At 33.8% G+C, this 25,189-nt stretch overlaps 1 protein-coding gene across 1 annotated transcript in view; it reads right to left on the reverse strand.

Annotated features, from left to right (window-relative positions):
- LOC111508633 (uncharacterized) overlaps window positions 1-25,189 on the reverse strand; it is a 100,080-nt gene that overhangs the window by 15,964 nt on the left and 58,927 nt on the right. The window lies entirely within an intron of this gene.

Raw genomic sequence — 25,189 nt, forward strand, 5'->3', positions numbered from 1 at the left:
CCTGCTACACAAATTAGACGCGTTCGACCTGCCTCGGGGACTGATTCGGTGGATCGGGTCTTCAGTGAAAGACAACATTTCAGGTCAGAGTACAGGACTCCCTGTCTGACAATAGAGAGATCCTCGCTAGAATGCCACAGGGAGATGTGCTCTCTCACACGTTATACTCGCTCTACACCAGCGGCTCTCCTTTCATCTTTCATGGGTCGGGAGCTCGGAAACGTCTACATGCAACGTGCATTGGACGACCTCGAGCGCTGGTACCTCGAGTGGAAGACCCGAGTGAACCCAGAAAAAACTCAGGCGATAGCCATGGGAAGAACAATATCTTCTCCGGCTAGGAAAGTGAGGGTCTCTGGAAGGAAGATCAACTGGCAAGCGCGGGTAAAGTACCTCGTCCTTCTAATAAACCGTAGGCTCACCTGGAACCCGCACATTATATCCGTTAAAACAAGGATCGAGGGCCGGATAGATCCTCTGTACCCTCTGATTAACAGAAGATCTAAAATGAGCCGAAAAAACAAAATTACCATCTACAATACGATGTTTAAACCTGTCATCACGTATGCTTCAGGCGTCTGGGGACAAGCGGCTCCGTGTAATATCTCAATTCTGTCGAAATTGCAAAACAAGATAATACTGATGATAGTGAATGCTCCGTGGTTCGTGCAGAATGAAGCCATCCGCAGAGATTTGCAGCTGCCTTCCATTCGGCAGTCCATTCAGTCGAGGAATCAGCGAGTTTTTGATTGTGCAGAAACTCACGATAATCCGTTATTAGGGAAGCTATATATCATGCTGTAGATGACCCCATCCGATATAGAAGGCCCGACACTCTGTCGAATGAGGCCCCCATGTCCTCCGTTAACAGATGAATAATATCTTCATCCATTTCACCCCAGCCAGGTAGGTGTACACCGTGAAGGGCGGCAGATTTCTGAGCACATTCATGTCGCCATCCCACCATCAGTTATGACCCATTTGTCCTTCTGACAAACACCAATTGAAAGGGTAAGGGAGCCATGCTCCAACCTGACCAAAACCAAGATGACTTTCCACCTCTGCATCCGAGACATGAGAACGGGAAAAAGTCGCTGGGGTCAGTGGATGCGAAACCAATTCAAAACCTAATCCATGGAATTTTGCCATCATTTTCATTGATTAGTGACACGGTACATTGTCTTGATGAAACAGCGCTTTATTTTTTTCTAGGCCTTTTTACCGCAATTTAGTACTTCAAATTCACCAATAACGCTATGTAATTGTCGCTGTTGATGGTTTTTCCCTTTTCAAGATCGATGAATATTATACCATGCGTATTCCAAAATACTAATACCATAACCTTGTCAACCGACTGTTGCATCTTTGCACTCTTTGGAGTCGGTTCACCACGTGCAGTCCACTCAGATGACGATTTTTTTATTCTGGTGTGGAATGATGAAGCCATATTTCATCCATCGACACATAAATTCAGGTATTTTATGGTGAAACAGCACAGAGTAATCAATTCGTTGTTGTTTTTCGTTGTTTGTGAGCTCGCGTGGCACTCCCTTTGAAGTTTTCTCATAGCCAAATATTCATGCACAATATGTCCAACACATTTCTTTGATATCTTTATAGCCTCATCTATCAAAAATCATTTTCTGGACTTTTTTTATGTTTTCATCGGTAACAGCGTAGTCAGCGTAGCAAATGACTTCTCAACGGATGATTTTCTTGGTGCGAAATCCGAATAATTTTCATCAAGCCAATTCTTGACTTCAACAGTATTTTGTTTTTCGCCAAAAAGCAATGCTTTAATAAAACACGAAATTCCTTTTTATCCATTTTTTTCAAAATAACGAAAGTTGCTTCACTCGAAATGTTTTTTCCCACGAACTAATGGTCCGACAGTGCCTTTTGAAGGGTAGGGTTGACTAAAAATAATATGGATGTAATACTAGTAGAGCTATATGTGTGCTAACGTACGAACTGTTTCAGCCCATCTAATAGGACGTTTCTTGTGTTCCAGACGCAGATGTTGCACAGGTGTCTGATAGTTTTATTTCATTGCTTTTTTAGTTTTGATTTTCTCAGTACCAGAAAATAAAATTCGGTCAAAATATTATTATATAATGGGGAAACATTAATTTTTGAAATGAACACATCACAAAAAAGAATGTTGAATTCAGTTTGTATTGAAAATGGGAACGATTGAATAGATCAGCTTCCTGACATTAATTTTAGTATAATTTCTGAACCGTTCGGTACATACCTATACAGTTTTGGTTTTTTGAAGTACTTTTCTGACGAAATCTGAATATGGAAAACAACGTCCACTATTTGATTGAAAACCTAACTTTGATACACCCTAAACATTATGTACAACTGTTTAGAAAAACTCATTGCATTGACGTCTTGAAACGTTTGTACAGAATATATTTTATATTCCATGAAAATGATAATAATAAGATATTTTATCTTTTCTTATCTTATCTAGAGCCCACAATCAAATTGGTGTCATACCCAAGGGATTAACTACAAGCGGTCGATCAGGGGTCGGTCTAGTGAAGTGATTGCTACAGTTGCAGCTAAAGGGTTATTGAAGAATAAGGAAAAGTGTTTTATTTGTATTTTTGTAGTAGTTTAAAAAGTAATTGATTGATGATGGTACCACCTGACTGAAGAAGAAATGTTTATTTCGACAGTTTAATGCTAAGTTGTTCAGATTATCATCTAAATGTATGCCTAAGAGTTTAACACTGTGTCCTTCAACCAAAGAAAAGTTTGATGTAAAAATTATGCGTTGAGTTTTATTTTCGTTTAACATTAGATTATTTCTTTTGAACCATATGTCAGCATTCTTTTGAATTTGATTCATATCGAGCACCATATTACCCTTGATTCATCATTTTTACGGATGTCGTGAGAGTAGTATCATCGGCGAAAGCAAAACAATTATGAGGTGACATGAAGGAAAAGAGATTATTTATATAGATTATGAATAAAAGAGGCCCCAGAATCGAGCATTGGGGAACTCCACATATAACTGGTTTTAAGTCGGATACATTGTTCGAGTCAATTGATACAATTATTGGTATCTGTTTGTCAGATATGAAGAAAAAAGAGACAGGGGGGTTCCTCTTATGCCATAGTCATTTAATATTTTTCAGTAGAATAGAATGGGAGATGCAATCGAATACTTTTGTTAGATCACATAAAGCAGCAATAGTGTGTTCTTCTTTTTCAAAGCGAGTTATTATGTTTTCGATTACTTTCTTTACCGCAATTATTTTGGAGGATGATTTCCTAAATCCGAATTGATTAGTGTTGACTAGCTTGTACTTATGAAAATACTTATAAAGCCTATTTTTCAGGGTGATTTCAAATAATTTGCCGAAAATTGGGACGATCGATATTGGCCGGTAATTTTCAATTGCATCCTCACTGCCTTTCTTAAAGATTGGGACAACTCGGGCCACCTTGAATTCACTTGGAAATATACTTTTTTCGATACACGCGTTGAAGAGTATTCCAAGCAGTTCAATTAGATACGAGGCCGTTTCTTTGAAAATTCTACTATTAAGTTCGTATGCATAAAACGAGTTTGAGTTTTTCAGATCAGATATTGCCCCAGTTCAAAATGGGTTCCATGAAAAAGGATCTTGGTGTATTTGGTTTGTCCGTTATTGATAGAGGAATATAACGGGAATTTGAGGGTGACAGATACTCAGATATTCTCACACCTACGTTAACAAAATATGTATTGAAGTCATTCGCAGTGAACTTACTTTCACGATGTTTGATACCATCTCGATTCTTTTCAAAATTCCAACTGTCTTTAACTTTGTTCATCATATGAACATCTTTTCGCTGATAGTATCATATTTTGGTATTCAACGTTCAATGCAAGATAAGCCCGTTTGTGTGTCTCATCCTTTGTACAATTAAATATCGTTTTTATAACTTGAACTTTATTTTTGATATTTTTCATTTGGTCATTCATCCAGTGGGGAGATTTTTTACACTTGCTAGACACATTCCTGAGAGGGAAGTTTACGTTTATTAATCGGATATAACAATCCATTAGAAAACCAGTCATATCCTCAATTGAACTTAGCTCATAGAAAATATTCCAATCAACTTCATGCAAATTGCATTATATTAATTTTCATAGTTGAAGTGTAAAATAGCATTTCTGGGTTGAAATAACAATATTTGTTAACGAGTTTCCAAATTATTGACAAAATTAAAATTGCCAATGAGAGTGAGAGAAATAAAAAATGGGTAGAAAGCAAATTCAAGGCACTCAGGCTCACCTCGCCCCAAATACGTACTTGCTGGAAAAAAATAAGCTAATAAACACCTCTTTTCTGGATTGTTACGCAAATAACTATTTTTAGTCTATTTCCGATTTCCCAACACTTCACTGTCCATTTGTATGAGACAGCCAGAACGAGAACCAGATTCACAATTTACACATTCAAGAAGAGTATGCGGCACTTTTCAACACCTTTTGCATATTTTATTAGTAGAACCTATTGATGTATTTTTATAGGAGACATCGTTAGGTAATTGAAGAAACTGCAACCTCAAAGGATTTCAAGCTGATTTTCTTACACTTGATGATGTGTTAGATGAAAAAATCTTGGGGAGATTAGCGAAATTTCAGAAAACCCGTTGAATATAGGTTTGAACAGGGATTTGATAACATTTTCGAGAAGAAATTACCAAACTCAACATTGTTATGGAAATTGTAAGCTGTTAGCTTTACTGCCAGCTCTCGATCGATAACATGTCACAATTTTAAAAAGAACAAATACATATATTATCTTACATTGGGGATTATCACGAATTATCGCCCCAATAGTTATTTATACTGTAAAAATAATTTTTTAATAAGGATATTTCCGTATCATTCTTAGGTGTTATCTGAGTTGGACTCCTTGATTGAATTTGGCAACTTATGTTAAGTGAAATAAGTATTGTTTATTGGAAAATTTTTGAATTTGTTCGATTTATGAGAAAGTATCCTTAACATATCACCATGACGTGTACGATAATTATGAGTAGAAGCATTCGTTTCAAAATTTGCAAGATTCTTTATTACATAAGTCACACTTGTATTCATAAATGCTCTTATGATGCACTGTTTGGAACCTTTGGTGTAGTAATGAATATTACTGGAGTTTTTTCCCAACACCAAATCGTTATTTTTAACACCTCGACACGTGTTTCGATCACCAAGTGATCAAAGAGGAAGATTAAGTTTTAATCTTCCTCTTTGATAATACCACAACTGGAAACAGCAGAATCTGTTATATTTCTTTTGATTTACTTTTGTTCATTTTTCAGATTGTGTAGGGTTATTGACCCAAATACAGTATGACAAATAAATTTTCCCATTTATCTGGAAATCAGTATTTTCAGGTTTTCAGGATTCATTGTTTTTTTGGGAAAAGCGGTACCCCAGTCTGAATATTATATCTTCGGACCTCCATTATCTGAAAGTATCAATAAATCTGATACTCTAGAGATGGAAGATAATGATAGATGAGATAGAAATAGAGACGTATAAACAAGTTGATAGAAAATTATAACATCGAAACATGTAGACGTTGGAAGGAAAAATTGAGATTGAAATAGAAATAAATATAGTTTAAAAAACTAAAAAACATGCTTTTAAAGAACATCGAACTAAAAAGTTGAAAATATTTTTTTAAATAAGCTTAAAACAATAGCGAATGAAAAATACTAGTAGTATTGTGAAAAAAGCGACGGGCGCTTCATATACAAAAAAATATGGCACAAAGTGCCCACGCTTTTTTCACAATAATACTAGCATTTTATATTAACTTTGGGATCAATCCGCCGTATATTGTTTAGAAAAATGACCATTGATATTTTCCGATTCCGGAGAGGGTGCTTGAAAATCAGTTACCAAGCCCAAGGCGGCAGGCGCGCAAAGAAGGGTAACAAATAAAGCAGTAGGCGCGCGTGTTAAAAAAAAATTGCCAAATGAAGAAATACATGTGAAGTGAGTTTGAATTATATCAAGGAGGTTACCTACAGCGCCATCTGCCCGCGAATAGATCAAGCAATAATGTCGATATATCAAGGAGGTTACGTACAGCGCCAAGTGTCCGCAAATAATAGATCAAGCAATTATATCGATGATTCTGTCAAATACAGATCCCGAACTTGAGAGTTACAAGCAATCAAACACGTTAAAAAAAATTCACATAATGACAAATGGACTAGAGAAGTTTACCGGCAAGTAAAATATCACTCTGGATACTGATAATGTGTACAAACAAAAATGTCGAGGTTAAAAATGTATAAGACATAAAACGATTATTGATAACATGAGATGAATGAGAGGGATACAAAATAGAAGAAGAGATAACGATAGGGTAAAAGAGATTCCAACTGATCTATTGACAATAAGAAAAAGGACCTCTCATATTCGAATGAAATAATGCCAACCACATTCATTGAGCTCATTAATTTTAAGCACGAATTTCAAAAAAGTTGAAAATAGTATCAGCATGCGTTCGTAGTTTTTGAGTTTATGGCATTCAGACAGACATGATGACTTTGATATACAGTGCGAGTCTCTAACATGGAACAAATTCACTAAATCAAAGATGTTGTTTCTTTCGGAAATATGCTCGGACAGGTCGATTAGTATTTTGAAGTGCCATTATTTTCTTGCAAAAAAATTATACAGTATGTCTCGAATATGAGATATAACTTCATCGTTGATTTTTTAAAATGACAACCCTGATTTTTTAATGACTTTTATTAAAGGGTTCAACAAGTTGCACATGCCTGCCAAATTTCAATTTTTTACTCCTTGTCCTTTAAAAGATATTTAACAAACATTATCTAACTTAAAAAATGAATTCAATTCAATAGTCTTCCTTCAATAAATGCTCAGAATGTCAGGGATACCTGACAGTGACATTGTCATAAAAAAAGTTATCAAAAAAAGTAAGGAGAGTAGTATCGCATTCCAATCATATTTGTGCACAAAAACTGTTATTCGTTTCACAGTTTGTTGCTCGCCATTAGTAAAATGCCGTACTTAACTGAAACACATAAGATTGAAATTCTAATGAATATTGGCTACGGAGATACGGCAAGAACACAAAATGAAGTTACCCATTTATTCAGAGAGAAGTATACTGATTCACCACCCATATCGCAAAGTACCGTAAGCAAGATCGAAAAACAGTTCCGGGAAAATGGGCTTCACAATTAATCATCGTCGGAGTGCGCTCAGTGAAGAGGTCATAATAAATGTTCTCTCTGTCGAAGAAAATCCTCATGTCCCCACTAGGCAGATAGCTAAGGAACTCGAAATTAGCCAGACTTCAGTGCAAGAGTTCTTGAAGCTGAAAAATGTTATCCATATAAAATAACAATTCTCCAGAAACTCACCGAAGATGATCCAGATAGAAGACTCCAGTTTTGAGAACAAATGATGGATCTACTGGACAGGAATGTTGTACAAGAAGCAAACGTTCTATTTTCTGACGAATCAACGTTTATGTTGAATGGTGTGGTAAATCGTCAAAATTGTCGTTAATGGGCAGACAGAAACTCACACTGGATGAGCGAAGGCCACACTCAACATTCAGAAAAAGTCAATGTTTGGGCAGGGATTGTTGGTGATCGAGTTATAGGACCGATTTTCTTCTAAGAAAATCTTACTGGAGCAAGATATTCAGAATTCTTGCAGGAGGACCTAGTTCCGAATTTGGCTATTTTGTTCCCTTGTCCTATAGAAGCTGATGTCTCGAATAGAAACAGAAACTTGAAGAGCAAAGTTTTTAAAACCAAACCGGCAAATATTGAGGATTCAAAAGAACGAACAAGACAGGAGTGTAGGCGAAGTAATCAGAAATGTTCAAAACGAGTTTCAGTTACGTTCAGTGTATTGTCAGTTAGTAAATGGACAACATTTTGAATACTTGTTAACGAAACACTATTGAATTGAATTCAATTTTTTAATTAGATAATGTTTGTTAAATATCTTTCAAAAGACAAGGAGTAAAAAATTGAAATTTGGCAGGCATGTGCAACTTGTTGAACCCTTTAATAAAAGTCATTAAAAAAACAGGATTGCCATTTAAAAAAATTATCGATGACGTTATATCTCATATTTGAGACACACTGTATAATTTTTTTGCATTAAAATAAAGGCAATTTAAAATACTAATCGACATGTTCGTCGACACGTCGATTAGTATATTTTCGCATATTTCCGAAAGAAACAACACCTTTGATTTAGTGAATTTGTTCCATGTTAGAGACTCGCGCTGTATAATATTTATAGATAATGCAGACAGTTTCATTGCAAAAAATGGTGCTTACTTCTGTGAAACCATCAGAGAATATTTTAATTATGTTTTGGGAATTTTTCAAACAATTCAAGTGTGTAGTGTCTGTCATCATATATCTGAATTCGTTTATTTTGATTGAGAGAACATTATTCCTTATTCATTCAATTTGAATATTACATTAATAAATATTACTGGAGTTTTTTCCCAAAACCTGTCCGTTATTTTAACACCTCGACATTTGTTTCGATCACCAAGTGATCATTTTCTTGATCACTTGGTGTTAAAATAAGGGTTTGGTCTTGGGAATCATAAGTATTACATTAGAATCTTCGACAGATAAGGATAAGGACGACAATCAAGGAGAAGATGCCACACGAACACTTTACATTCTCGTGGAATTCTTCAATTTTTAAGGTAAATCTCATTTTAGTACATGGTATGAATTGAGTAAGAATTTAAAACAGAATACAGGATCCAACTATTTTGTGTTTTTTCTATTATTTTTATTTTCAAGTAGAGAAATCGAAATCTTAAAAACAGTATTCTCAACAGATTATTTGGTGGAATTTCCTGGTATTTCACAATACCAGGAAATTCTATTCATAGAGAGCACATGATGATATCATAAAATATAAATTAGTTAAGGATGTGAAGTAAAAAATCAACCTGAATATTAAATTTCAGACCACACCTTCCAAACGTGAATTTCAGATGTATAGTAACTTTCACTTTCGAGTAGAATCTCAAGTTGATTCGCCTTGAAAATTCACTTTTCGCCAGTGGCATTCGCTAAACAAATTGCATTGCCATGTGAATGAGATTACGCAATTTACACCATTTATCAAAATACACCATTCATCACGATCTAATTTGATTTTGAAAGAGGAAATAGAAATATTATTGATAGTAAATAAAGAATTTGAGAATTTATAGTGAAAATTAAAATATACGGTGTGATCCAAACCGTGACGTCCAAAAACAAATTATATTCAGACACACCCTATGTATGTTAGTCCATTTTTGTAGCTTTTTAGTGAGGTTTTCGAAGATTTTTGAGCAATTTCCACCGTGAATCAATTTGAAAAATTAAAAGATTGACAACTCTAAAACAACAAAAACCGAATAACATTTTTAGGGTATATTTGGTTATCCCATGAGGAGAATTATTTTTGATGTCATGCATCTACAGAAAGAAATCGAATTCTGAGTATCTGGTAAAATTTAATATTTCATCATTGATTCATGCATTTTTCAATTATCCTCAAGATTGAAGAAAAGTTAATGGAAGGATTTTATACGCTGATATTATCGAAAAGGTAAAGTGGCGTTATAGTGGAATATTTGACAGACTCTTCTTATCCACTTCAGCAGAAATTAAACCATCGTCATTTTCCTGGTGTATGGTAGGTAAATAATAGGAAAACTCCTTCTTAGGGTTATGCTTCATTTTGTTATGCGATATAATAGTGATGAAACTGAATCATCTGAGAGAAATCGTAAATAAATTACATAATTATTTATTTGAAAAATATATGTCTTCAGAAAACAACTGCAATATACAGCTGTTTTCTGCAGTTGGTTTCAAATAGTTAACTCTTTGCCAATCGCATCCTTCAAGAGGTATTAGAGCATTTTTTCATATTTTGAACTTGCAAGTAAATTGGTTTAATGTTATTTTGCTGCATCCTCAACTGGGTTGTATAGCGTTTTCAGAGATATACAAAATGACAATTCAATATTCTTCAAACGACATTTTTCGGAAGTTTTCAATATTTTATACTGTTTTTTTAGGTTTATAACCCTCCACAATCTAAAAAAATAAAACATAAATCAATAGAGAATTTGCTGAAGTGTAGTAGACGGCAAACTGTAAAGTTCACCCCGTTATTTAAATTAGACAGTAAATTATATTCATAAATTTCGCCTACAAATTGAAAAAAAAATTAATTGAAATGAATAAATATTGATACTTATCTTTCTCAAGTGGATAAAGTTTCGAAAAACAGCCCTTTTCGGTTTTCAAAACCTGTATTCTTTCTTTCTTTCAAATATATCAAAATCGAAAGTCTCTATTTACTACGACAAGTTACTGACTAAAGAATATTACTGGAGTTTTTTCCCAACACCATACCATTATTTTAACACCTCGACACGTGTTTCGATCACCAAGTGATCATATTCAAGAGAAATATCAATTTGATCAGTTTGATCTACCTCTTGAAGATGACCACGTTTCGAGGTGGTAAAATACTGGTTTGGTGTTGGGAAAAAACTTTAGTAATATTCATTACTACACCAAAAGTTTCAAGCAGTGCATCACAAGTTACTGACTAATTAGACTTTACAGTAGTTTATATTACGCAGTTAATTTTCGGGATGAACTTTTCAGTTTTTCCTTTAGGTACTACAATTCAGCAGATTCTCTATTGATTTATCTTTTATTTTTTCAGATTGTGGTAGGTTATAAACTCAAAAAAACAGTATAAGATCTTAAATGAAACCAGCAGATAGGTACCCGACAAGAATGAAAGTTGAATATTGTAAATACCTGCGTGATTTTTTCTTAAATATAATGCGGCTCACTGGAACGTTTCTATAGCAAGTGTCTGGCAGTTCTTTACATTAATTGTATTCGCACATTGTGCGAATACAATTAATACTTTCATTAAAAAATACGTCTTTTCATGAAAGTTTCAGCTACTGCACGAAACATCTGATGGAAATTGAAACTTTTTATAATATATCCGGATGTATTTTTCAGCCAGTGAATGTCTGAATAAAGAAGACAAGATTTTTCGTTATATTACGATATTTCATGAATATGGTTTTTGTCGAATGCACTCATTTCAGGCCATTGTTTCACAACTAATACATTAGAGTTCTCTACTACATCTACTATATCATGAAAGTTTCTAGAGGCAAGATTGTTTTTTTTTGTCTTATCAAATGATCCTCATCACATTTTGCTTGATTCAAATCAATTTTATGTTCGGCCACTTTTTGCAAAATTATTTACTGAACCAATTTTTTTACTTCTTCCGTCAGTTGGATTTGAAGGTATATTTTTTTCAAATAAATTATCTATTGAAGTAGGTATAAATTATAAGTTTACGATTTCTCTCAGATGCTTGAGTTCATCGTCATTATTATATCCAGCATGAACAACTTGAACTTTATATCCATAGTTATGTCGTGAATATCTAATGTGTCTTCTATTGTATTAGTATTATCTCCACAAACTTCATTTGAGAAATATATCACATGTTTCGCTAACATAGAACACAGTAGCTTTTTCAACAGTGATTTGAATACTACAAGTTGCTTCTTACGCTAATATGTATATACCACAGGTAACTACAATTGGGACTACCTCCATCAAATTACTTAAACCTCTACAATTCTTATATACCTGAGGTACCTCTAGTTATTGTTACCTGAAGCATATTAATTCACTTCTACATCAATAATAATTCTTCCCCATTTTTTTTACGAGTTTAATAATGGTCATCTATTCAAAGCCAATTGGTCATTCGTCAGAATGATTGAATTTTTAAGTTCATTGATTTTCAATATTTCTAAAAGATTCAGTTTCAACCTTTATTTTCTATGTGTAAAATTTAGATCTCTTTGTTAAAGATATGATTATCTTCTAAAAGATGATTTGAATATGTGGAACTTGTTTTCTTATTTACATAGTTCATATGATGATCCTGGATTTGATTCCCAAATGTTCTGCCAAGTTGACTAATATATACCTTAGGGCACGTTCCACACTTTAACTTATATACTTTTGACCTCTTGAATTTGTCTTTATTATTTTTACCTAACTTTCCCAACATATTACTTGTTATGTATGCAATTTTTATATTACGTTTTTCCTATTGATAATATGTATTTCAGTCTATATGTATTTCAGTCTACCATTAATGTTGCGGATCTAATGATTTAACTGAAAGAATTATGCAAATGCTGTAAGGTGACTATTGAAAGTATACAAGTATATGGTCAGTTATATAATTATCAGTGATCTAATTTCATGAATTGGTATAGCACGTTTTCTGCACGACCCTCAAAGATTACGATACAAATTTCAAGTTGAACATGTGTTATTAATAATTATGAACAATAAGTGGATAATAACCTAATCGACCCACTTTTTATTCAATGAACGTCGTTAATCAATAAAATATACCGAGTTTTGAGATATCTGAAAAACGTGTTCAATATTTTTGAATATTTGAGTATATTAGTGAGACAATCCGGCTTGGCACGAGTAACAGAAAATATATGCCTCCATAACACTAATTCTTAATAAAATCGTAATAACATGTTTTTATTGAAGGTGAGACTAGTCATTTTTAACCAATTCACACAAAACTTCAATGAATTATGCATATACATCTTTCTCTTGGATCACTCTGTCCATTTGTGAAAACCGTATGAAAATCCGTTCTGTAGCTTTTGAGTTTATCACGTTTAGATAGACAAACACTTCGTGGGAATTTGTTTTATAATATGTATTAGTTCATTCATTTCAATTTGATGTTAATAAAGCTAGTTCATTAATTTTGTTAATGATAATATAGATGCGAATCGTGACCATGGAAAAAATAAATAGTAACATTCCGTTCAGGTTTTTGACACCAAAAAGACGGAACTAATAGATGAAATAACAATAAACGAACAAGATGAACATCGAATTCATTATTGGAAAATCCAATTTGTTTGAAGCAGCCCAATTATATATAAATATTTTTTTTAAACATATCAGAGGTATAATGGGGCAAGTTATCTAAGTTAAAATAGAAGAAAATAAATGTTTTCCAACGGACAAAATGATAGATTTCCGGATAGTTTATTAATAATCCTATGATATTTGCAATAATTTCGATATTATCGAATCGTGGTCATTCCAAAATATTCGTGTTGGTTTTTCCGCGCCTATGATGAAGTTGCATTCTTTAATGTTATGTAAGGAACAACTTTCCTTTTTCCATTTGCTCAATGATATTTGAGCATATACTTTGCTTCAAACAATATGAATTCAAACACACAACCCTACGCACCAAAAACGTGTCCGAATTTATTGACGTTAGAAGTCTCTATGAATCGATGATGTTGACGTGCTGTTAAATATGAATACTCACTAATGCCACTTATGTGTTTCTTTTTTAAATATGTTTGGAAGAATTTCAAAATTAGATGTGGTAACGCTGCCCAAAAATTTCTCTGAGTTATATTCCCCATCAGATTGCTGCTGGGTCAGATTCTGTGTTTTTTTTTAATGTACCATTGTTTAGAAGAGTATTGTTGTTTTAGCTGGATATTGAATATGGTTCAAAACATATAAACATATTGTAAAAATACCACCGTTTCGATGCCAAAAGAGAATTTTAATGAAAACAGTATGAATATAACAAAAAAGATGGTTAGAAGTAGCATGTCGTGACATTTTTAATGATTTTGTCACAAGTAAAAATGAACCTTTTTAGTAATTCCAGAGAATGTAGCAGAATTGTGTTATTAGTTTCCCATATTGTCTGCCGAAGTTAATAATCTGAAACGCTCCTTATTTATTATTCATTGAGCTTTCTCCAGTCATAATCTAATATGAAAACTTATAATGAGATTATGGCAAATAGTAATACTGACGCTCTCAATATTAGAATTAGAATCAACCAAACAATATTGTGGTGTAAAAAACCTTCAAGTTGAAATTTTTCGTTTATAAATATTTGTTTGAAAAAACAAGATACATTTTTCTCGATTCGACGAAATTGTTTGGAGTATTTCACGCATAGCATTGTATAACTATCAAATTTTCCAACAAGTTTTCTCTACAAGATTTCCAGAATAACATTGAGCGGTTCACACATCAACCAAAGAAAAGATGCTTTTCGACTTTCTATTGCTTGAAACAGAAATATGAGAAACTTAAAAAAAAGGAAGGATGAGTATAACTACAATTGAAATTCTTTATGAAGAAGTGTTTTTAGATACCAAATGAGGGAAAAACCATTTCGAAATAAATTCGTACTCGATAGTGTACTTTGAAGGTGATAAGACACTTGTCTTATCACCTCATCAGCAACGTTCTGGATAATATTAACCGACGAAGCACTCATTCTCCTTATAACGTACGTCTTCATCTGATTTGAAGAGACAAGTTTCAATAACCAATTTCTCTTGAAAATATTCCTTTTTTAATGTGAATAGTAATCAAAGATTCAACCGTGTTCCTGATAAACGTTTGTTGTAAAAGCTAACATTCAACGTTAGCCACTGAATTATAAATCACTGTTTACTGCAAACTAATTAAGTTTGATCAAAGCTGAGAAGTGGAGTTTGCAGAAAGGCAAAAAACCATTCTCATTTTATGGAGATCAATCTCGAAATTTAACTTGCAACAAACCAATGTTGATGAATTTCATTCTTCACAACTGTGAATTTAGTTCCTTTACACGAAATTTAAATTAACCCGCCAACTTCAAAACGAAAAGAATTGAATTCACGAAGAGAATTTAGGAAAAAAACTTAGTTTTGATGTCGATATAATTTAATGAATTCTGTATCATTGTGAATCCAAGATGGCCATTGTTACAAAATAGTGGAATACATATTTTCTCACAACTACCTCAACATTGGTATCAAATGAGAGATAGAGGGAGAAAGAGAAATTTACTTCCATGTCCAAGAAACAAGTTCTTATTGACAAAGCATGTGAGGGAAAAAATGTTAAAGAGTGGTTTTTTAAATATACAAAATATTTACAAAAGTAGAATAATCCTATACTAATCAGATGAAGAATAAACATATGTCAACTATAGATGAAATTAGTGGATATCTAAAAAAGCACATAAAAATTAACCAAAAAACAAATGAAATATAAATAATACATCCTGAGAATAAAATCATATCTGAAATAAAATCATTGCAGAGTTTCACTGTAAAATTCCTTCAAAGAATGCTTTTTAAATGGAGCTTCTTTTCTGAATTTCTGATTTCGGAGAGAATGTGATTATATATTTTTTGCTTTCATGAATCAGAGAATCCTTTGTCAGAGTGGATTTCGGAATAGGGAGAGGTATTTTATTTTCCGATATTTGCCTTGTAATATATTTCATTTGACAGGGCTTGACTAGTAGAACAGTAGGTATTATACTTTGAAAAATACAATACCGCTCTCTGTTTCGATAAGTTTGTTGGGGGTTAAAATGGCCATCAATATGTCTTGGCACAATCATGTCGCTGGAATTGCAAAGGCTGCTTCTTAAAAGTTTGGAGCACTGTTCCGAACCAGAAAACTGTACATACCTCAGCAACTTTTGATGCTTTATAAAGCTCAGATCAGACCTTCTTTGGAGTATTGTTCTCATGTATAGAGCTCCGCCCCTATGCATATCCTGAAGCTGCAGGATTCCATCCAGGAAAGAGCTATCAATCGCAACCTTGATAGTCTGCAACATCGTAGAAAGGTTGGAGATTTGTCTTTCTTTTATAGATATTTTCACGGAAAGTGTTCAAGTGACTCAACACATTTGATTCCATCAGAAATACGCGACGGACTGTGGCTGCTCATCGTTTTGAGGTTCAACTCATTACACCTCGAACTTTTTAAGTACTCTTCCATTTGGAGAACTGCGTTTATGTGGAATAAACTTCCTGAGAATGTTTTTCCAACTGGATATAATCTTCAGCAATTCAAATCCAATGTGAATCGCTACCTTCGGACAGGTACCGCTCTAAGAGCGCCTTGAGGATTTTCTTGTAGTGCTAGTGCTTGATTTCTGTCTTGAGAAATGAAGATGCAAATCCAAGATGGCCGCAGCTACAAAATGGCGGATTACATATTTTTTCACAACTTCCTCAGTATGGGTATCAAATGACAGTGCTTGACTAGTAGAATAGTAGTACACTTTGAAAAAGATGCAAACATAAGAAAGAGGAGAGAAGACCAAGAGAACTTACAAAAATGAACGAAGCACTAAAGAGAAGTAAAGAAGATGAATTGGAAGAATAAGAATGTAAAATAAAAGGAAGGAAAGTAGAATTAGATAATAATATGTTGTTAAACCAGTTAGTACAAAAGGAACGTTTACTTCGAAAGAACGAAATCAGTTAACGTGTAAATGACAGATAATGTCCAATGATCCCAAGGTGAAATATTCGAATTTAGAGAAATTTGGAGTGGAATGTAAAAAGTTGGAGGTGAAGTCAGAGAAATTAGCATGAAGTGCAGACTTTTATCGAGCGAGTGAAAAGAGGAGAAAATAAACTGGAAAGGATGAAAGTGATATAAAAATTTGACGAAAAGGTCGTGGAAAATATGGATAATAAATTGATACATCAATTCGTGCACATTCACATTTCCAATTGAACAACCTTTCCATGGTCTAAGTTTACCTATCAGCCTTACCAACAGCAACAAGACCATCTTCAGGTGAAACCCTGAAGTCGCCAACTCTCGAAAACCAGTCATCATGAGCCATATATCGTCGAAAATATGTGGCAGAATTCAACATTAACAAATGGACAGACTAGTACTAGCATTGCGAGGCAAAACACCAGAAAAGTTTCATGACAATCAGTAGGGTGGATGAAACGATCATGAAAGTTTAATAGGAAGCAGATCCGTAGAAGGCTAACTTACGTCACGGAGGAGGTGCATAAAGGTGCTACTTCATGATGACATATTGGTTCAAACAACACTGGAAGTGAGTTCATCAGAGCCAACTCAACAGCCGATATGATAAACACAGGAAATTTTTGAGAAGTACGGAGCAGATACTGAAATGTCGATTAATAGCACATATCTTAAAACTCCAGAAAAATTTCTGGAGCATATAGAGTTTGTTACTTTCATCATTAGCTACAACGACGTGTTGTGATACCTCAACTAAACTTTGAGACCGAAAGAATGGAAATGCTTGTTCAAAAAAACATCGCTGTTGTTTTTTTGGACGGTTGCATATGACTGAGGCTTTAAATTTGCGTAGAAATTTTCTCTTTCTTGAGTGTATGAAAAGAGGAAGATGCACCTAGAATAAATCTAAATAACTAGTTGAAAAAAAACATCGCATTTCGATGATAGGCAAGAGATCGCGAAAGAAGAGGCAGATTTCCAGTTTTTGGATAAAAAATTTCGGATTGAAAACCTCATAATCAACTTTCTGTCAACAATATTTTGAACAGTTTAAAAGATCATTCACTTAAATTTTCGAAGGCTCTTTGCAGTCAGGTGTTCAGTGTTTTATGGAAAATCCAAAAACAATGTCAATAACAGGTTCTGGTTGGATTAAACCATTTACAGCATCCTTTCTTGCGAGAGGGTCGAATGTTTCATTACGTTCCAGGCCAGTGTGGCCAAAGAACTCAGACCCTAGTTTCCCCATTAAGAAGGACATGCTAACTTGGTAGAGAACGCACGTGTTGCCATTACCGTAAATCAAAGGTTTTGGCGTTTCGATAGGTTATAACTTCTTCTTAGCAACATTTTAAACAGTTTGAAAGATTCAGTGTTCTTATTTTTCGGGTTTGAAGGCCGTGGATATTTGAAATTTTTTCCCGACCTTTCGTTGGCGCGAGTGGCTAGCCTTTTCAGAGGTTTATACATCCTGAGTTAATATCTCCGACGACTAGATATTACGGCTGCGTAACGCGTATTTATGTTGACTTCTCAGATAGGCAACTTTCGTAAAACGTGTTTATGACGATTCAGATAGTCTGGTGCGATAAAACCTTTATGTGGATAAGGTAAATTGTCAATAACATTCGTTGATCTTCTTCTATATGCCGTCATGCTGTTTGCTATTCTTGAACTTCTTAGAATGGGATTCCATATTCGATTGAGGTTCACAGCTTCTTCTTTTCTGTTGAGTTATCTGTGCGTTTGTGGATTTCTATTGCTTTCCATACCGGCTATAGTATCTCTGGTCGGGAACAATCAGTTCCGTATTTTCAAACGGAATCCTGTGGTTTCCTTCACTTAGTATGTATTCTGCCACAGCCGACTTGTGCGTTTGGCCTGGTCAGAAGTTTCTTTCATATATTCTTTCAACCTTGTTCCCATGGAACTTTAGGTGCTTCCGATGTATACCTGCCCACAAGTGCACGGTATACAATAAACCCCTGCTGAAAATATCAACTCAGGATTTATGAACCTCTGAACAAGCTAGCCACTCGCGCCAGCGAAACGTCAGGAAAATAGTCCAAAAATCTACGGCTTTCGAACCCGAAAAATAGTGACACTGAAAACTTTGGCCGCGAAAGCCCTAACCATTTTGTCAAATTGGAAGATGATTCAACCCGAGCAGATAAGAGAACAAGAACAGCAGTCTGCTGTTCAGGAGCACCCGAGCAGATAGGACAACAACAAAAACCACACCGACGATTCTTGCGGGCAAATCTTCACCTTTAAAACCCTCTGAGAACAACATACATCCTCGGTGTCTTATCGAGATGGCGGAACAGGGGAAATACATTTCCATGGCTCTTTCCAAACAGAGTTCCTTGTTCAACATGGAAGTGATGTTAACGTCGATTAATGACCTCATTCGTTTGTTAGCAGAAACGATAGGACCCCTGGAAGCTTTCGTTGTGTTTCTCTAAAACATTGATAATTGCAAGTTAGAGAGAGAGAGAGAGAGAGAGAGGAAGTACTTTATTGTTCATAAATAACATCATGGTTACAAAGTTAAAAAATTAAAAAAAAAAATATAAAATATACATAGCACTGATACCAGAGAAAATATGTCAACAACAATTAAACTTGTTAATAAAAGGTAACATGTCACACTTAATACTATATAAATCTACACAACTATACATAATAAAAGATGAGCAACACTATGCGACATATGGAAATTAAATAAGGATTATTCTAGTGTTTCACTTAAGTATTCATTCAGACTGTAATAGTAGGCTCTGTCTAATAATAGATTTTTTACTGCTCTTTTGAATTTATAGAAGGATCCAATGGTTTTTATTGCAAGTGGTAAGTGATTATATGTTTTGCCACCTTTGTAGATAAAAGAGTCATATACAAGAGAAGTGGTAGGCAGTGGGAGTTTGATGTCATTACTTTGCCGAGTTACGTAATGTGAAGAATTTGAACCAAATTTATTCAAATGTTTTTTTACAATAAGTACCGTTTCTAAAATATACAATGCTACTACAGTTAGAATTTTATGAGATTTAAATAGAGGTTTACAGTGGTCGTTAAATTTAGCTTTACACATGTACCTAATGGCACGTTTTTGTAAAATGAATATGCTATTGAACAGAAAATTACAGCAACTGCCCCAAAATGGAATGCCATATCTTAAGTGTGATTCAAATAATGAATAATATACAATTTTAGCAGTTGGAAAACTTAATTCTTTAGAGATTAGTCTAACTGCATAGCAACCGGAAGATAATTTTTTTTTAAGAACAGTCAAGTGATTATCAAATTTAAGTCTATCATCAATTAGTATTCCCAGTGTTTTCACAGTACCTATATTTCCAATATTCTTCGAGTTAATATTTAAGTCATCAAAATTACATTTGAAAGTCATCAAATTGGTTTTCTGTATATTGAATGAGAGACGATTCGATTCACACCAGATGAAGACTTTTGTTATGAGGCTGTACACAAGCATAGGTTTAGAGAGGCGATATAAAAGTATGACCATCCGAAATCCGATAAGGAGAACTCATCATCGAATATTATAAGCATGCGCTTTTTCCGGGAGTCTCTTTTATGAAACCGACCTTCAGTGAATAGGCTCTTCGATCGACCTAAATATCAATCTCAGGATAAGTGGCGTATAAGTGTGAGGCAGGAGGCAACAGAAGGAACTACAATAAGGTTGTAAATCTGGATCCCAAGTGAAGAGCTCCCACTACCAACGTTTGGGACGCTCTTCAGTTCAATTCAATAGAGAATCTGCTCAAGTAAAGTAGTAGCAAACTAAAACGTTCACATCAAAAAGATACTGCGTAATTTAAACTACTGGAAAGTCCAATTAGTCAGTAACTTGTTGTAGTAAATGAAGACTTTTGATTTTGATATAAAATGCAAATGAAAGAATTTGATGGGGAAACATTTGAAATGGTGGTAAACAGAATGGCCGCCATACCAATTCGAAGTCGAAGGTTAGGAATAGTTTGGTGGTGTTCGAAAAAATATTGTTGGGACCGGCCATGCAACAATGGCGTATTGATTGGAATAAACAGACCAAGAAATATCTCTAGCGATAACTCAAAAATGGTGAATGAAATAATAGTAGAAATACATTTTTAAGTACAAGCTTTTATTATAAAGCACTCGAAAAAAGACAAATTTTGAACTGAATCAAACTCATCAAGATATCATATTATTGTCGAGATATTCACTTGTGTAGAAACAAAAATATAATATGTAATTTGATCTTGATGAACTCAAGTTATTCGGAAAAGAAAGATAAAATAGGTGAATCTCGTGACAAGCTTCAACGAATACCGTTAAAAGTAATCTAATAAACTGATGAGTTTGATTTAATTTGAAGTTCATTCTCTTCTAGTTAATGCTTGTAAATAAAAGCGTGTACTTAAAATAGTTTTTTTACTTTTAATTCATTTACAAATGTGTAATTACCTGTTGCCCTCGTAAAAGTCAAGTTCAACATTCAATATCGATTTATCACTATGAGAAAATGCTATAAAACCAAGTGCCCTCAACATATCCGGCAAGTTTATTGTGTGTACGATATCTGCATTGATTGGATTATATTTGAGCAATGTTACGATGCAAGTCACGTAATCATATAGAAATCGAAAAATTGCCCTGCATCGCGACACTGTCCACTGAGGTAGATTAGAATGGAGTGATTACTTTTACTCCTTGTAGAGCAGTATCCTACGAGAACTGTTTCATACGTTCGCTTCCGTATAGAGAAAAAAAAGGAACTTTCATTCCCTAGGAACACTTTCATTTATAATGTAATGCTTTGTTTGAGAAATAGTATTTATTAATGATTTTCTCTCACAAACTATTAGCGACAGATATCTAAGTTTATCAAGTAAACTTATCGAAAAAGTGAATCAGAACTAATTGAGGGTGATATGTTAGCATTTGGGCCTACACTGGATTTTCAAATTATTTTCACTTACTCATTTCATATAAGTTTCATCCGTTCAATATAACTATTTTTTAATCAACTGCATACTATTCCTATAGTCTGAGAGTCCGTAAATACCAACCTTTGTGCAGTGCATGGCCCCAACATACGTAGGGAATGATGGGCTACTATGAAGATTGGATCATCATGATGGCAGATAACAACCTTCCACCGAATACCCTTAAATTCTAAAGTGTTATAGTAATAAAAGCTGAATTTTATACATATCATAGATAGAGGTGTGCATTATCAAGTAGAAAATGCTTCAATTTGTGGAGGGAGCAAACGCAAAGGGCATATATGAAATTTGAAGAAAAATCTAAAGAATGACAGCTGTCCTAATCTTCTCCTTCACTTTCCAATTTTTATTGGCCTTTGCTACCAGGAACCTACATGGATTTTTTTTATCATCGAGCAAATGCAAAATTGTACAAAACTTAGGGTATTTTCCGGAAGGAGTGCAACACGTACTCTAATATAACCTAAAATGGTGTAACAATTGTACAACATGAAGTAACACTGAAGTGGATGCGAATGTTAGAGCGAGTTGAGTCTATCATTGCGCATGTTTTGTGTTATTGACATTTACATAAATAAACTTGAAAGGGTACAGAATATAATCATAGACTATACCAATAAAAAATGTTTTTTACTCCACCCCAGTAACCGTATCCACGTTCGGAATGAACTAAACATATTAACACTAGCGACTAGAAGGGAAATTTCAGACGTAAAGTTCCTGTTTGAAGTCATAAATAATTGAGTTTATTCGCCTGCTATCCTTAGTAACATTCACCTCAATGCTCCTTCTCATATTACTAGACATCAGAATTCATTCCGTTACGAACAATCTCAAACATACTATTTTTTCAACTCTCCTATGCATAGGTGCAACATATCATAAAATACGCTGTCAAATTCCATCTCTATTGATATTTTCTCTTTCTCATTTTCAAAGTTTTTCTTCACCTTGAAAAAACATTTTCTTGCTACATAGACTTGATTGGTAATTGTGTGTATATATGTTTATGTATTTGTGTATTAACATTTGTGTATTGTTATGTATATAATCATTTTCATTCACTCCATGCACTCAACTTCATAACAATTTCAGAAACTATTTATAGAAACAAATCATAATATTGAGAAATATTATCTGTGAATACTGTTTTGGGTCAGTCCCATTTGTATTCCTTATATATAAATAAATAAACATACAGGATATATTTTACGATTTGTTTGTGCTCTTTATGAATGTTATATGTATGCACGTTGAAATGTATTGAAATTTTTCTGAGATCCATTTGTCGTCTTTTACATACGACCCTCAAAATTCAAAGATTTAAAAAAAAAAAAAACACAAACAATATGCATATTATATATAAATAACATGCATATTGTTTGAATAATATGAATGATTCTGTTTCCTCTTCAGGAATATTTCTGATTTCAAACAATATCAAAAACCAAAAAATTCAAAAATAAAAATAATCAAAATCGGAGCCGTTTTCGAGAATTTCAGAAAATTGCCTTCTTTTACATATTTTTTGATACAAGTAATAGGGTAAGCATCCAGGAGAATTTTGTTTACAGACATTGTTCTTGCACTAACAGTTTACAGAAATAACTTTATTTATTTCTGGGGCAACTCGAAAATAATCGTGGTCTAGTAAGTGAGGAAAAATTGCAGGTTTAACCCTGTATATCACGATTTGCAGGAGAAAGCACGATATCATTATAAGATACCCTGGAGAGCAGAAAGATAACAAAAACGTCATGCATACCTTTCATTTTACAACTCGATTCATTTCGTTCGACAGTTATGAAACATTTTGCAATAGCATGGCTATTAGTCGGGGTTTCCTTACAATTCAGGCCAACTGTCACTGGTTTTAATCATTATACGCTTAATGAGTAAGGATATCAATGAAACATGAAGCACTCAACGATCCGTGAATGATGTTTCGACTAAAAAAAAAAAACGAAACACTCGTAAATAAAATCATTGAAAATTGAATGAAACTAACCCATACTTACTTGATGAAAATTCATATCAAACTTTAAAATTGGAACTCATCTCCTGATGATGCTAACATGGTAATTCTACTTTGGTGTGGAAAATGTGTTTTCAATGTATCCGTATCAAAGTTTACTGCGATTTTCACTATGAAAGGTTTATGAAAGCGCGACACGTGTTTAGCTACATAATTGTATCTATTAGTAAGTTTTGAAAAATTAATGTGAAGAAGTTATATAGTATTTTGCAATACTAAGAACTACATGAATGTCTTTAGCAGCCGTCACAAAAAGTCGCATACAGTGAAGACATAAAAAGTCATCCTTTCTATTTTTTAAACGTGACGACATAAAAGGATGTTCAAAGTTTATATGGAAAGTTCTCAATTCCACTAATTTTCTTTGAAAAAACAAGAGAGTGACATTACTTGTCACCGAGGGAGCCTTATCAACTTTTTTTTCAAATAAAACGGAGGTGGAAAAAAAAACTTTTCGGCTTTCTATAATATTATTTATTCTTCTTAATGCGAATATGATATACAGTGTATAAAAAACAAATGGAACACATTCATTATTTCGGTTAATGTACATATTTTAACAAAATAGGTGACAGGTACAGCCGCAATTTTTTTAATGGAAAGAATAGGTTTGTGATATATCTTTTGAAAGGTATTTTCATTCTCTATTCAAAAATGTTATCGCTTTCAAGTTTATTGCAACAATTAAGATAAAATAAATTAAAATCATGTGGTTACCGAAATTCGATATAATATACTTGAAACTTATTGCAATATAATCAAAACTTATTTTATGTTGAGGTACTGATAATAAGAAATCAAACAAACACCATAGTGTTCTCTTCAGATGGTATCCTTTAAAAAACTGTAAATAATTTCCGTGGCAACGTTAATTTAAAACGTCTTGTCAACTTGTTTTGTATGTTATAATATTAGTTGTCAATATTTTAATTTAAGTTCAAAGTTCGTTAACTTCAAGTCTGATAAATGGTTACATTAACAGAGATGCATAAAATAACAGTTTTACAAATGATTGGTTACGGAGATAAAACCCGAACACGACAGTAAGTAGCCTGCCTATTTCATGAGAAATTTCCTAATTTAACGCCTATATCTCAACGAACAATAAGCAAAATAGAGAAGCAGTTTTGGCGAGATTGGTCATGTGGGGAAGATGAAAAAAGCAGCTGCCAATGCAATGAGTGATGAACTCAAATTAGATGCTTGAGTTTCAGGAAAACTCACAAACATCGAGTAGACAGGCATCCCCTACATTCAATGTTAGCCATCGATAGTAAACATATTAAAAGCATATAAAATGCATCCCTATAAAATGATAACCTACTCAGGAGCTCATGAAAAACGATTTTAATAGAAAAACTTATTTTTGTGAGCAAATGATGGACATGTTGGATAACAATATCATCCAATTAGAAGACGTTATGTTTTCTGATGAGTGTACTTTGTCTCTTAACGGTCATACTAATCGGCAAAATTGCCGCTACTGGTCAACGGAAAATCCTCACTGGATGAGAGAAGAACACACGCAATACTCTCAGAAGGTTAATGTTTGGGCAGGCTTTGTAGGAAACCACATTATTGGTCCCTTTTTCATTAAGGGCAACTTGAATGGCGATGATTATTTGGCACTACTTCAAAATGATGTCATTCCAAGTTTAGCAAATTTATA

The sequence above is a fragment of the Leptinotarsa decemlineata genome, unplaced genomic scaffold, assembly GCF_025532065.1.
Source record: "Leptinotarsa decemlineata unplaced genomic scaffold, Ldec_3_MD MMD2_tig00000505_RagTag_RagTag, whole genome shotgun sequence".
Classification (NCBI taxonomy): Eukaryota; Metazoa; Arthropoda; class Insecta; order Coleoptera; family Chrysomelidae; genus Leptinotarsa; species Leptinotarsa decemlineata.